This window comes from Nannobrachium achirus (assembly GCF_963921795.1).
Source record: "Nannobrachium achirus genome assembly, chromosome: 4".
NCBI classification, from domain to species: Eukaryota; Metazoa; Chordata; class Actinopteri; order Myctophiformes; family Myctophidae; genus Nannobrachium; species Nannobrachium achirus.
In genome coordinates this window covers 65522438-65534307 of record NC_137813.1, presented here as the reverse complement: position 1 = coordinate 65534307, position 11870 = coordinate 65522438, and the positions used below count along the sequence as shown (strand labels likewise).

Genomic DNA, 11870 nt, shown 5'->3' with positions numbered 1-11870 from the left:
CACCACCATCAATATCGATACCATCATGGATGTGGATTCCAACATAGATATAAAACACTAGATACATCATCCGCCTCTGCAGTTCTTTGGAGCAACGTGTAACAGACGCCCGGGAAATAGCGGAGGGATCGCTGCCAAGTGACTACCGACCAATCAGACTTATCAATTCAACAGAGCTTTATTGGTGTATGTGTGACGCACGTAAACTTGGCTATTTTCTTATTGTTTATGACCCAATGACTGGATATACAGGTTGTGTAGCAATTGTAGAATTATTAGACCTTAATTATCGAATGTTCTAATCACGTATACTTTTTTTATTTTTCAAATAGGCCTATTAGATTTTTTAACATGTTGGACAAAATAGATAATTTTACATCGAGGTGTCCAGATGTCCCAGTTCTTCTCCACATGTCCATCAGTCGAAGCTGTCCGTTTGTGTCCCATCATGCAACAGGCCGGCTATCTGTCAATCATCTGAAAACAAAACATAATGAGAGATGGTCACTAGGCAGGTAGTCTGGGATCACTTCACTTTTCGGGGTTGTAACCGGTTGGGAGCGGAAACCACAACATGCCATGTTGTAGTACTCAAAGACTACAATTTGGCCGGAACTATCCAACCGGAAACAGTTTTAAGCCAAAATATTCCCCTGCGCTCAAGGACAGACTTTTAGGGCCTACCTAATAAACTCCTTGATGCGGAGTAGTTTTGCTTTTGAAAAATGTGTTTGGTATATGCATCTTTTAGTCCAACTCGTAGTAGAGCTGTGAAAGAATATTCTATATTCGAATATTCCTTCAAATGTTAACAATAAAAGAAGATTCGATAGTAGAAAATGCGAGATTCTGGGCGCATGTAACGTTAAAAGGCGGCTGGTATCGTGAGGCAGAAGTCTCCATTCGCTGCTGCAAAAGTGAGCTGATCTACAAGTCCACAATGCGTCACTGATCCAATACGTTGTGGGCTTGTAGATTAAGGGTGCATGTTATAGCGACACCGTCATGCAGCGAAGAATAAACCTCCAGATGCTATTTAACTTTCGCTTCACACTGACCGTCCGCCTCGCAGACACAGTGCTTTGCCTCGGAGTTAGACTTGCTCACAATGTAAGTTTAATTGATTCAAAATGATAATGAGTCAAGCTGAAACGGGCGATTCTTTGGTTGTGAAGGGAAGGCAGACTGTTTACAACAAGACTTCTCCACCGAAAACACAATGTAAAAAGCATGGATGTTTTTCTCTCACCGATCGAGTCTCACGGTTCCGTGACACTACTCTTGTAGACTACCTAATTTGATTCAATTGATTATAATTGCTCGTTTCATGTCGTGGTTGTTCCAACTTCCATCACAGCTGCTGTGCCACCAGAGTAAAGCGATAGAAGCGACTAGAATAGAATAACTGTTTTGATTAAGTTTGTGCTGAATAAATAATACACAGTTGGTTATGTCTCCTGCTGTATTCAGTGGTGCAATGGTGATTCAGTGTTTGGGGGGTCGCGAACGTCGCCTACTATAGACAGGTTTCTTGTTTACAAACATTGAGACTAAATGCACAGCTGACAATTTAAGGACTTCTTAATACCTGTGAAATGAAACATTGACCAATTGTCAAATATTAGAGGCAGAACTTGTGAAAATAGCCGATCTACATGCTCACAACACCTCGCTATTTTCACAATAGAACCGTGTTATACAAAATGTAATGCCTCAACTCTTAGTGCTCGTCAGGGTAGGGGGGGGGGTCCCCAGTTAAAATATGATTATTTTGGGGGTCGCGGCCTGAAAAGGTTGAGAACCACTGATTTATGACACCACATCAAAATAAAATATTTCCAATAGATTTTGATTGTCCATGAATATAACAACCTTATTGTTCTTCGGAACTTTTTTTCTCTCTTTTTTTTCTTCATATCAGGACATTGTAAAGATCATTATGAGCAATAACCCACCCATCTCCCAGACTCCCTCCCCAGTCAGAGTTCAGAGTTTGAATGAATGTAAGACTTTTTAAACCAGAAATCCTCTCTCACACTAAATACCAGTGTGCCAATGATTATGCTCCACTGTCTGTGCCAATGTTTGCACCCGTGCCCAGGGTTGCCTGCCCTAAGGGGAAATTTCTAAGGCTCGGCAGTAGAGATTTCACGATGTGAAAATGTCATATCCCGTTTATACACACACACACACACACACACACACACACACACACACACACACACACACACACACACACACACACACACACACACACACACACACACACGATAAGACCAGAGGCGCCGAGTTTTGCATACATTTAAGCACCATACTATAACAGCAAAGATATTCATCACAAAAGATAACTTTCGTTTTCTTTTCTTTTTTAAAAAAAATTCTGGAAGAAACATTTCTCTCTCCCCCTCGATTGCTCCCTCTCTCCCCCGTTGACTGCCACTGCCTTCACACCCTGGTATTAGTGCATCATGTATTGCTAAATGAAAGAAGATGAAAAGACCTTTCCGACCACAAAATCCTCAACATCTTGCATGATTGTGGTTGAACACAGAAGCACTTCATCTGCAGTTCAGGGATGATGATGATGATGATGATGATGATGATGATGATGATGATGATGATGATGATGATGTGTCCGTGACCTCGAATAATTGCTGTCTGTGCACTTCTTTGGTGTTTGGAAGTTGTGTGGAGGATCACCTCCATCTCAAATCCGCCAGGTAAAACAAAATAATTATTGACCCTACATTTGCATTATGCCCACGGGGTGCGTGCCACAATGAGCAAACTGGCTCAACCGGTCATGCTATGATAATGTAAATTTCGACTCTCAGCCTGCGGTTGCCATGGCGATGCGCCACCCCCAGACCTGCCACCCATAGATAAGACTCACGGTCAGTTCAAACACACCTTCCAGTGAGGAGGACAGACAGTCTTTCCACAGCTACAGGAGGGAATACTGACCCAGACCACTGGAACCTGCTGCTGACTCTGTCAGCTGAATGGACTTTAACAAGAACCACCATTCGAAGTGAAAGGAAACTTTCACGAAGGGAACATTCTAGAGGAGGGAGTGTTACCACCACTGACTGGCTGATTTCCTTTATTGAGCAGAGTGTTTGTTGCTTCATTCAGGGACAAGATGGCATCCAAGAAGAGGACTCGCCCAGAAGAGGATTATTCCTGTCCTGTGTGTCGTGACATCTTTAAAGATCCTGTTGTTCTGCCATGCAGCCACAGCTTCTGTAAAGCCTGCCTGCAGGAATGGTGGAGAGAGAAGGTAATAAAAGAATGTCCAGTTTGTAAGGAGAGACATTCAGTGGATCCACCCAGAAACCTGGCTCTGAAGAACCTGTGTGAGGCCTTCATACAGGAGAGACATTAGAGAGCTTCAACAGGGTCTGAGGTTCTCTGCAGTCTGCATGCTGAGAAACTCAAACTGTTCTGTCTGGAATGTCAACTGCCAGCTTGTTTTGTGTGTCGAGATTCTATAAAACACATCAACCACAGATTCAGACCCATCGATGAAGCTGCACCGGAACACAAGGAGAAAATCAAGAAATCGCTGAAGACTTTACAAGAGAAACTGGAGGTCTTTAATAAAGTTAAAACAAACTGTGGCCAAACAGCAGGACACATTAAGGTCCGGGCCCGGCACACAGAGATGCAGATGGAGGAACAGTTTAAGAAGATGCATCAGTTTCTACAAGAGGAAGAGGAGGCCAGGATCACTGCACTGAGGGAGGAAGAGCAGCAGAAGACTCAGATGGTGAAGGAGAAGATTGAGGGTCTGAACAGAGACATATCAACCCTTTCAGAGACAATCAGAGCCATAGAGGAGGATCTGAGAGCTGAACACATCTCATTCCTGCAGAACTACAAGACCACAGTGGAAAGAGTCCAGTTCACACTGCAGGACCCACAGCCGGTCTCAGGAGCACTGATAGACGAGACCAAACACCTGAAGAACCTGACCTTCAGAGTCTGGGACAAGATGAAGGACATTGTCTCCTACACTCCTGTCATTCTGGACCCCAACACTGCCCATCCAAACCTCATCCTGTCTGATGATCTGACCAGTGTGAGATGTGGATATGAACAGCAGCTTCCTGACAACCCAGAGAGGTTTGACAACTTGCCCCTTGTCCTGGGTTCTGAGGGCTTTAACTCTGGGACTCACAGCTGGGATGTTGAGGTTGGAGACAGTACATGGTGGTGGCTGGGTGTGTCAGCAGAGTCTTTTCAGAGGAAGGGAGAGGGAGAGGGTCAATTCTGGAGCATATGTTTATCTAAAGGTAAATACAAAGCACTCTCCTCACCAGGGTCAGTCACTGATCTCTCAATGCAGCAGAACCCCAAGAAGATCAGAGTCCAGCTGGACTGGAACAAAGGAAAGCTGTCCTTCTCTTATCCTGATACTAACACACACATACACACCTTCAAACACACCTTCACTGACACACTCTTTCCATACTTTGCCACTAATCAAACTGTCCCTCTGAAGATGTTACCATGGAAGATCAGTGTAACTCTGGAACCATGTAGTTAGAGATGATGATGATGATGTATTAATCATATTAGTAATAGTAGTATTAGTGCCAACAATAATGGTAATTAATATTATGGGGATTCGTAGAAATGTAATTATCTCAGTAGTAAACATCGAGATACTTTAAAATGTACCAGACTATTATTATGATACTTTTGCACTTAACTGTAATGTACTTTTTACACTATTTCCTAATACAGAATCATCACATTGGAACAATCTCTTTATGACAATATAAAGAATGACATGTTATAATATGATGGCTAGCAGAGGTCAGTATGTTAAATATTACATTAGTTTTATGAAACCACAACGGCTGATAGACTATGAACCCTGCAGTCACTTGAATCACTGTTAATAAAATGATAACAAACACCATAATGAAATATTTGTGTTTCTATTATGTCACATTGCTTGTGTGAGTGTGTGTGTGTGTGTGTGTGTGTGTGTGTGTGTGTGTGTGTGTGTGTGTGTGTGTGTGTGTGTGTGCGTGCGTGCGTGCGTGCGTGCGTGTGTGAGTGCGTGCGTGGTTCAGCCCCAAAAGAGAAATTAGGCATTTGCCCTAGACCCAAACTAGTGAAAATAGATATTTAATAAATATTTTCACTACTTCTTAAACAGTCATGTTTCCTAATTTATGGAATTTCTTAGATTTTGCTTTTATTCATGAATGAAACTACTTAAATATATATATTTTTTTTTTGGAGGGGAATGTTTTGAAATAAATAATTAAAACAAATAGTTGGAAATAAAACAAAATAAAATACAGGGACCCATAACAATTTGTCCATGACCTACAAATGTGTTGAGATTTCACTGTGTTGGGGAAACAGTGACATAGACTGTTAGACCAAGCCTTGTCTTATGCAAATAGGTTAAAATGACATTTAGATAGCATGTTATTCAGACGATAGGTTCATTATTTACCTATAGCATCCTATAGTTCATATTTCAAATGTTTATGAACGGTGTTAACTGCTCCTAAATCTGACATTGTCTGTTTGTCCCACGTCTGTTTGTAGGTATGTCCCGCCACATCCCATCCCACATTGGCCAAGCTTCACAGGACGCTAAATTAAACTAGAAAGTAGGGGTGGGCGATATGGAAAAACACAATATCATGATTATTTTCCAAGCTGTATCACGATACACGTGAAACCAAATGGACCCTTATGGGTCCATTTGGTTTCATTTGTATGCTGTCAGAGTTAAGTTCCATTCCCACTGGGCCAGATAACAGATACAAAAATCTCTTTCTCCAGATATTTTTCCATTCAAAGTGGATGATAGATACAGATAAAAAAATAAAAAAGAATAAAATAAAGAATCTGTCACAGATAAAAGAAATACTGTGGCAGATATATATATATATATATATATATATATATATATATATATATATAGATAGATTTTACCTGTATCTACCATCCACTTTGAATGGAAACATATCAGGAGAAAGAGATTTTTTTATCTGTCATCTGGCCCAGTGGGAAAGTCCCTTACAGGTGTGACCTTGACATTTTTGTCAAGTTTGACAAAGTTTGAGAACTACTGATCTAGACCGAAATGCAGGTTAAAATTTAAAGCTGCAAATAATCTCTGTGTTAGGAATTCAACCAGGCTCCCTTCATTGTATCACCATACATACGATATCTCTAAAGTCATTTTGTGGACTGTGGAGACATTGTATCGTCTCAACGATATTTATCACCATATCACCATGGTAATTAATATTATGGGGATTCATAGACATGTAATTGTCTCAATTGTAAACATTGAGATACTTTAATATGAAATGTATCAGATTATTATTATTATACTTTTACTCTTGCACTTAACTGTATTGTACTTTTTACACTATTTCCTAATATAGATTATAGAATCATCACGTTGGAACAATCTCTTTATGACATTATAAAGAATGACATGTTATAATATGATGGTTAGCAGAGGTCAGTATGTTAAATATTACATTAGTTTTATGAAACCACAACGGTGAGGTAGACTATGAACCCTGCTGTCACTTGAATCACTGTTAATAAAATGATAACACCATAATAAAATATTAAAACAGTTTACTTGGAAGGATTGTGGTTCTAATTATGTCTCGTTGCTTTTTTGGGGGGAATGTTTTTTCTTTTTAGAAAATGTTTTGAAATAAATAATTAAAAACAAATAGTAGGAAATAAAACAAAATAAAATAAAGGTACCCATAACAATTTATCCATGACCTACAGATGCGTCCTGACTCCAGACCCAGTGTTTGGGGGGAGAGTGTCGATATTTCGACATAACATGTGTTCGACGTTCCATTTGTTTGACGCGGGTGAATGTTAACCTGGTGAAATGCTAACCTGCCAACACTGGCCTCATGGTGCCGCTAGAAGAGGGCCATGTGAGAAATGAGGGGTGGAGGTTGTGGCTTAAAGGCCAAGCAGTGTGTGTGCAAAGTTTGGCATGGATAGGGGCAACGGTGGCAGAGATATCAGTAGGGCAAAAGTGTGACGTGACGTGACGTGACGTGACGTGACGTGACGTGACGTGACGTGACGTGACGTGACGGAGAGACTGACTGACTTACTTTTGATAGTAACTGTGACCTGACGGTCACAACAACTAAAAATGGGATTGACTTTCAAAATAGTCAATACAAATCTGCCCTCCATCCCCTCAGTACCCGCATATCTGTCCAAACATCTCCAAAAAGTTAGCGACACCCACAGCCACAACATCAGAGGGAGCACACACTATGATCTGATAACACAAACCCATAAGTCAAATATGGGTAAATTCTCCTTCTACAACACTGCCACCCAGGTGTGGAATTCCTTGACTACCTCCCTTTAAACATGTAGGTAGCTCGCTGGCATCCTTCAAAACTACCCTGAAAACTCACCTTTCAGGAGGCCAGAGAAGGAGGTAGTTATCACTTCTCCCATAGACAGGCGAGAAGTGACACCGAGTGTCGCGCTGCAAGCTTGTCTGCTATTTTTTTTTAAGTTAAAGTATCAAATAATGGTTAAAGTGGTTCAAATCAGGGGGTTACACAATAATTTTGTTCCACGTCTACTGTGAGGGGCAACTGGGTACTTGTTTAAGTCAGACTCGTGCATACATAAATTCAATGTCCAGAGTAAAGGTGTATCTTTGGATATGTCAATCCATTTATTAACAGATGTTCAGATAACATAAACTCACTTGATGTCATACAACATTGAAGCGCCAGTCTTACACAGGCATATGAATCACGGTCGAAAACTGTGTGGCTTTCCCCGTTGCACACCTGGCCACAATCACCCACAGACAGGTATACATGGGTAACCACCCCCCTGTGGTGGTTGTCATGGTGAATAATAATGCCAATCCATTGTGATTGACATGACGTCATCGTATTACCAAGGCCACACCATTAATTCAAATGAAAACAAAACTAAATAAACCAAAAGGCCAATTTGGCTCCAACAAGCGTATTATGTTTTTTTTTTCTTTTTTTTTTCTCTCAAAAAATAAGAGCAAAATACAGAAGGAAAGCACACATGTTGAGTTCAAATTGACAAACTAATGGAAAAACGCATAAATACAAACCTGTACAATAAATGTTCTCAGGACTCGTCAGTGAATCACACAAAAGCACAGACACACACAATGCCATGGTCACTAAAAGTACACATACTGTTAGCTCCTTTCGGGACCCTCCCCCTCCGCTGTACAGCCCTCGGAGCTGCATTAGTCCAGTCAATCTGAGAAATGGTTCAAGGTTTTTTATGATCCTTAGGGTCATCCAAAACACATGTTAGTCCAAAACACATGTGTTTTGGATGACCCTAAGGATCATAAAAAAAACCTGAATGATTACTATTGCAATTTTTTTTTTTTTAGCTTAGATTGACTGGCCTGCCTAGCGGAGGGAGAGGTTCAGAATGGAGCTAGCATACTGTACACACTTAATTCCATATAGATTAAAAGCACACACACAATACAGTAAAAAAAAAATACATATTTTTCTATCAATAGCGTTGACTGACTGATGACTAATGACCGGGTCAGTCAGTAGGATGGATTGATTGATTGATTGATTGATTGATTGATTGATTGATTGATTAAAGTATTTATTAGAAGTTTTCATAGGAAAAGGTACAGTTTCATAACAGTACAGTTCACAGGTACAAGACTGAGACTGCAGTCCTCAGTTCTCGCTCGTATTAAAAAGTATTGGCTTTGGAATAAGACAAAAACAAACAAAATCACCACGAATTCAAGGCTTCATGGGTGTGTAATCGGTTGAAAATATATAGGCTATACTTTTTTTGGTGGTTGATTGGTGACCGTGTCGTTGTCGGGTGAAAACCTTGTATGTCCAAAACCGTTTGTTTTGTATTTATCATTTTGAAAATGATTTAAACTAGTGAAAAGATCGGCTGTTTTCACTACTTTTGTGCGACGGCCTTGTATGATGAAGCGGGGCTTTGCTTTGCAAAAAAAAAAAATGGAGATACGAGATTTCTGCCCGACAGTGACAATATTATACTGTAACTATAGTATATACTGTCCACGTTACAGAAACGTCCATCCCATGAAATAAACAATCAACTCAGAACATTGACAACCGATGGCCAAAATGGCAACAATTAAAACATGCCGCACAGAAACAGGGAGGCTGAAATCCAATGCAAAAACAACAGACGAAGGAAACCAGTGAATAATCCAAAAAGGATTCTATGAAAGTTCAAACAGCTATTTTGTGTTTAAGAAAATGAACAAAGAATTGGCTATGATAAAAACCTAAGGTTTCTTTTTTCGTAACGATACGTTTTAACAGCGATACGATACGCATCACGATTTATGGTTAACGATACGATACATGGACGATATTGGTTCATTCATGGCGATACGATTCAATTCAATGATTTTAAATCGATATAGTAACTATTTGGCAAAGAAATGAAATCTGTGTAAAACGTGTAAAAGATATATTATTATGGAAGTAAACACTGTGATTATCTAGCAAATACATGTATATTTCAACACATATGGACAAACCCACCTTGACACGAATACAGAGATACACACATTTATCGATAGACCAAGAGTAGCTATATGGAATGGAAAAGTAATTAGACCCCTCTTTTTCATTTTCCCTCTTAAAATTGCCAAATACAAGACACAAATACTTAGTTTCCATACAAACATTGCAAAACGATTCGATACCGATTTCCGCATTTTAAAACGATACGATACAATACAAAGCCAAAAAGGAACGATATTTTGCTTTTGCAAACAATATAGTAGATCATTGCAAATTAAAGGATCTCACGAGAAAATACCATTGAATATCGTTCATTTTCTTACTCAGGGTCAGGGCATTTAGATTCAAAAGTCTGCCACAGAAACCTCATGTCCGCTAATACTATTCTCTGTCATACGATACATGATACATGTCATACATAAGAAAATAGCCTATGTGCAAGCCCACAGCAGGGTTGTCAACATTGGACGGTCAGAATCCAGGAGATTAATTTTTTGGGGGGTGCTCCCCTACCGGGGTCTGGGGGTCCTCTCCCCAAAACCTCTTAACAGATATATATATTTTCCTGTGTTCTGTTGAATTTTGTGCATGTTTGATACTTTTATCAGGCTTGCTTTACTAGCACTGGTACAATTTCAGCCTTAAAATGCCAAATGTAGGTGAATAATAATGACTTCTCATCTTTAAGTCATTACACGTATGATCTTTCTTGCATGCATTGCCCCCAACCCTAAAGCGGGGGGTCTGGGGGTCCTCCCCCCGAAAAGATTTAACATAGTAGATGTAATTTCCTGTGTTCTGGTGAATTTTGTGCATGTTTTATACACATGTAGTATTGATGACTGAACCAAAGGACATCTTTAATGATGACTTCTAATTTTTAAGTCATTACTTAAGTGAATAGTCTATGTGTCTGATCTTTCTTGCATTCATTGCCCCACCCCTAAAGCGGGGGGTCTGGGGGTCCTCCCCCAGAAAAAAATGTACATAGTAGATGTAATTTCCTGTGTTCTGGTGAATTTTGGGAGTTTGATACCAAATCCAGGAGAAATCCAGGAGATTTGCCAATCCAGGAGACTCCCAGGAGAGGGGTTCAAAATCCAGGAGACTCCTGGGAAATCCAGGAGAGTTGACAAGCCTGGCCCACAGTGCAAGGGGGACCCATAGACCCATAGGCTTAAAGGCCCCATTTTCTAACGTATAACTTCATTTAACTGGACCTCACCAGAGCCCTATAACGGAGAGTTCTGCCACCTACGTTCACTTCATGGTGGCTCAGGATGAGCTTCTAAAGTGACAAATCGCCGAGAATTGGTTTGCAAGCTGTTAATAACTGACAGTCTCAAGATAACAGAGTACATGTCTTTCATTGCCTTACTTTCTCCTGCCACTCGGTGGTGCTATTGTGCATGTTAACAACGTTATGACAACGCAGTGATAAGCCAGACAGGACAACAGCTCGACTTTAATGATCTTAAACCACGTTATTTTACTTAGTTTTTTGTCAATAGTATAAAGTAAATATTACAGAGACTTTAGTTAGTCACTGTAAAATACTTTAAAACAGTTGTCATGTTGTATATTTACCTAAAAATGCAGATATTTGTGGAGCTGCTATTGAAACCAATGTTATTTAAATTGCCCACTTGTCACTCTCGAGCAGAAACATGTGACCAGGTCATTTTCTGACCCCTCATTGGCACCACTCTCTCATCTCAATTCACTCTGGTCCTCAGTCCAGAACCCTACCTACCATCATCACCACCATCAGTATCGATACCGTTATGGATGTGGATTCCAACATAGATATAAAACACTAATACATCATCCGACTCTGCAGTTCATTGGAGCAATGTGTAACAGACATCTGGGAAAAACGGAGGGATCGCTGCCAGTCAAAGTGACTACTGACCAATCGTATACTTTTTTTATTTTTCCAATACGCCTATTAGATTTTGTTGGACAATGTGTTGGACAAAATAGACAATTTTACATTGAGGTGCCCAGATGTCCCTATAGTGCCCAGTTCTTCTCCACATGTCCATCAGTCGAAGCAGTCCGTTTGTGTCCCATCATGCAACAGGCAGCTGAGGCCGGCTATCTGTCAATCATCTGAAAACAAAACATAATGAGAGATGGTCACCAGGCAGGTAGTTTGGGATCACTTCACTTTTCGGGGTTGTAACCGGTTGGGAGTGGAAACCACAACACGTGATGTTAGTACTCAAAGACTACAATTTGGCCGGAACTATCCAACCGGAAACAGTTTTAACCCCAAATAATTCCCCTGCGCTC

The 11870-nt window shown here is 40.3% G+C and overlaps 1 pseudogene across 1 annotated transcript; it reads left to right on the top strand.

Annotated features, from left to right (window-relative positions):
- The first annotated feature begins 3142 nt into the window (after positions 1-3142).
- On the top strand, positions 3143-4549 carry LOC308283113 (nuclear factor 7, ovary-like; annotated as a pseudogene). The gene has a single exon. The product of its transcript is annotated as a nuclear factor 7, ovary-like (transcript).
- Positions 4550-11870: the final 7321 nt, after the last annotated feature.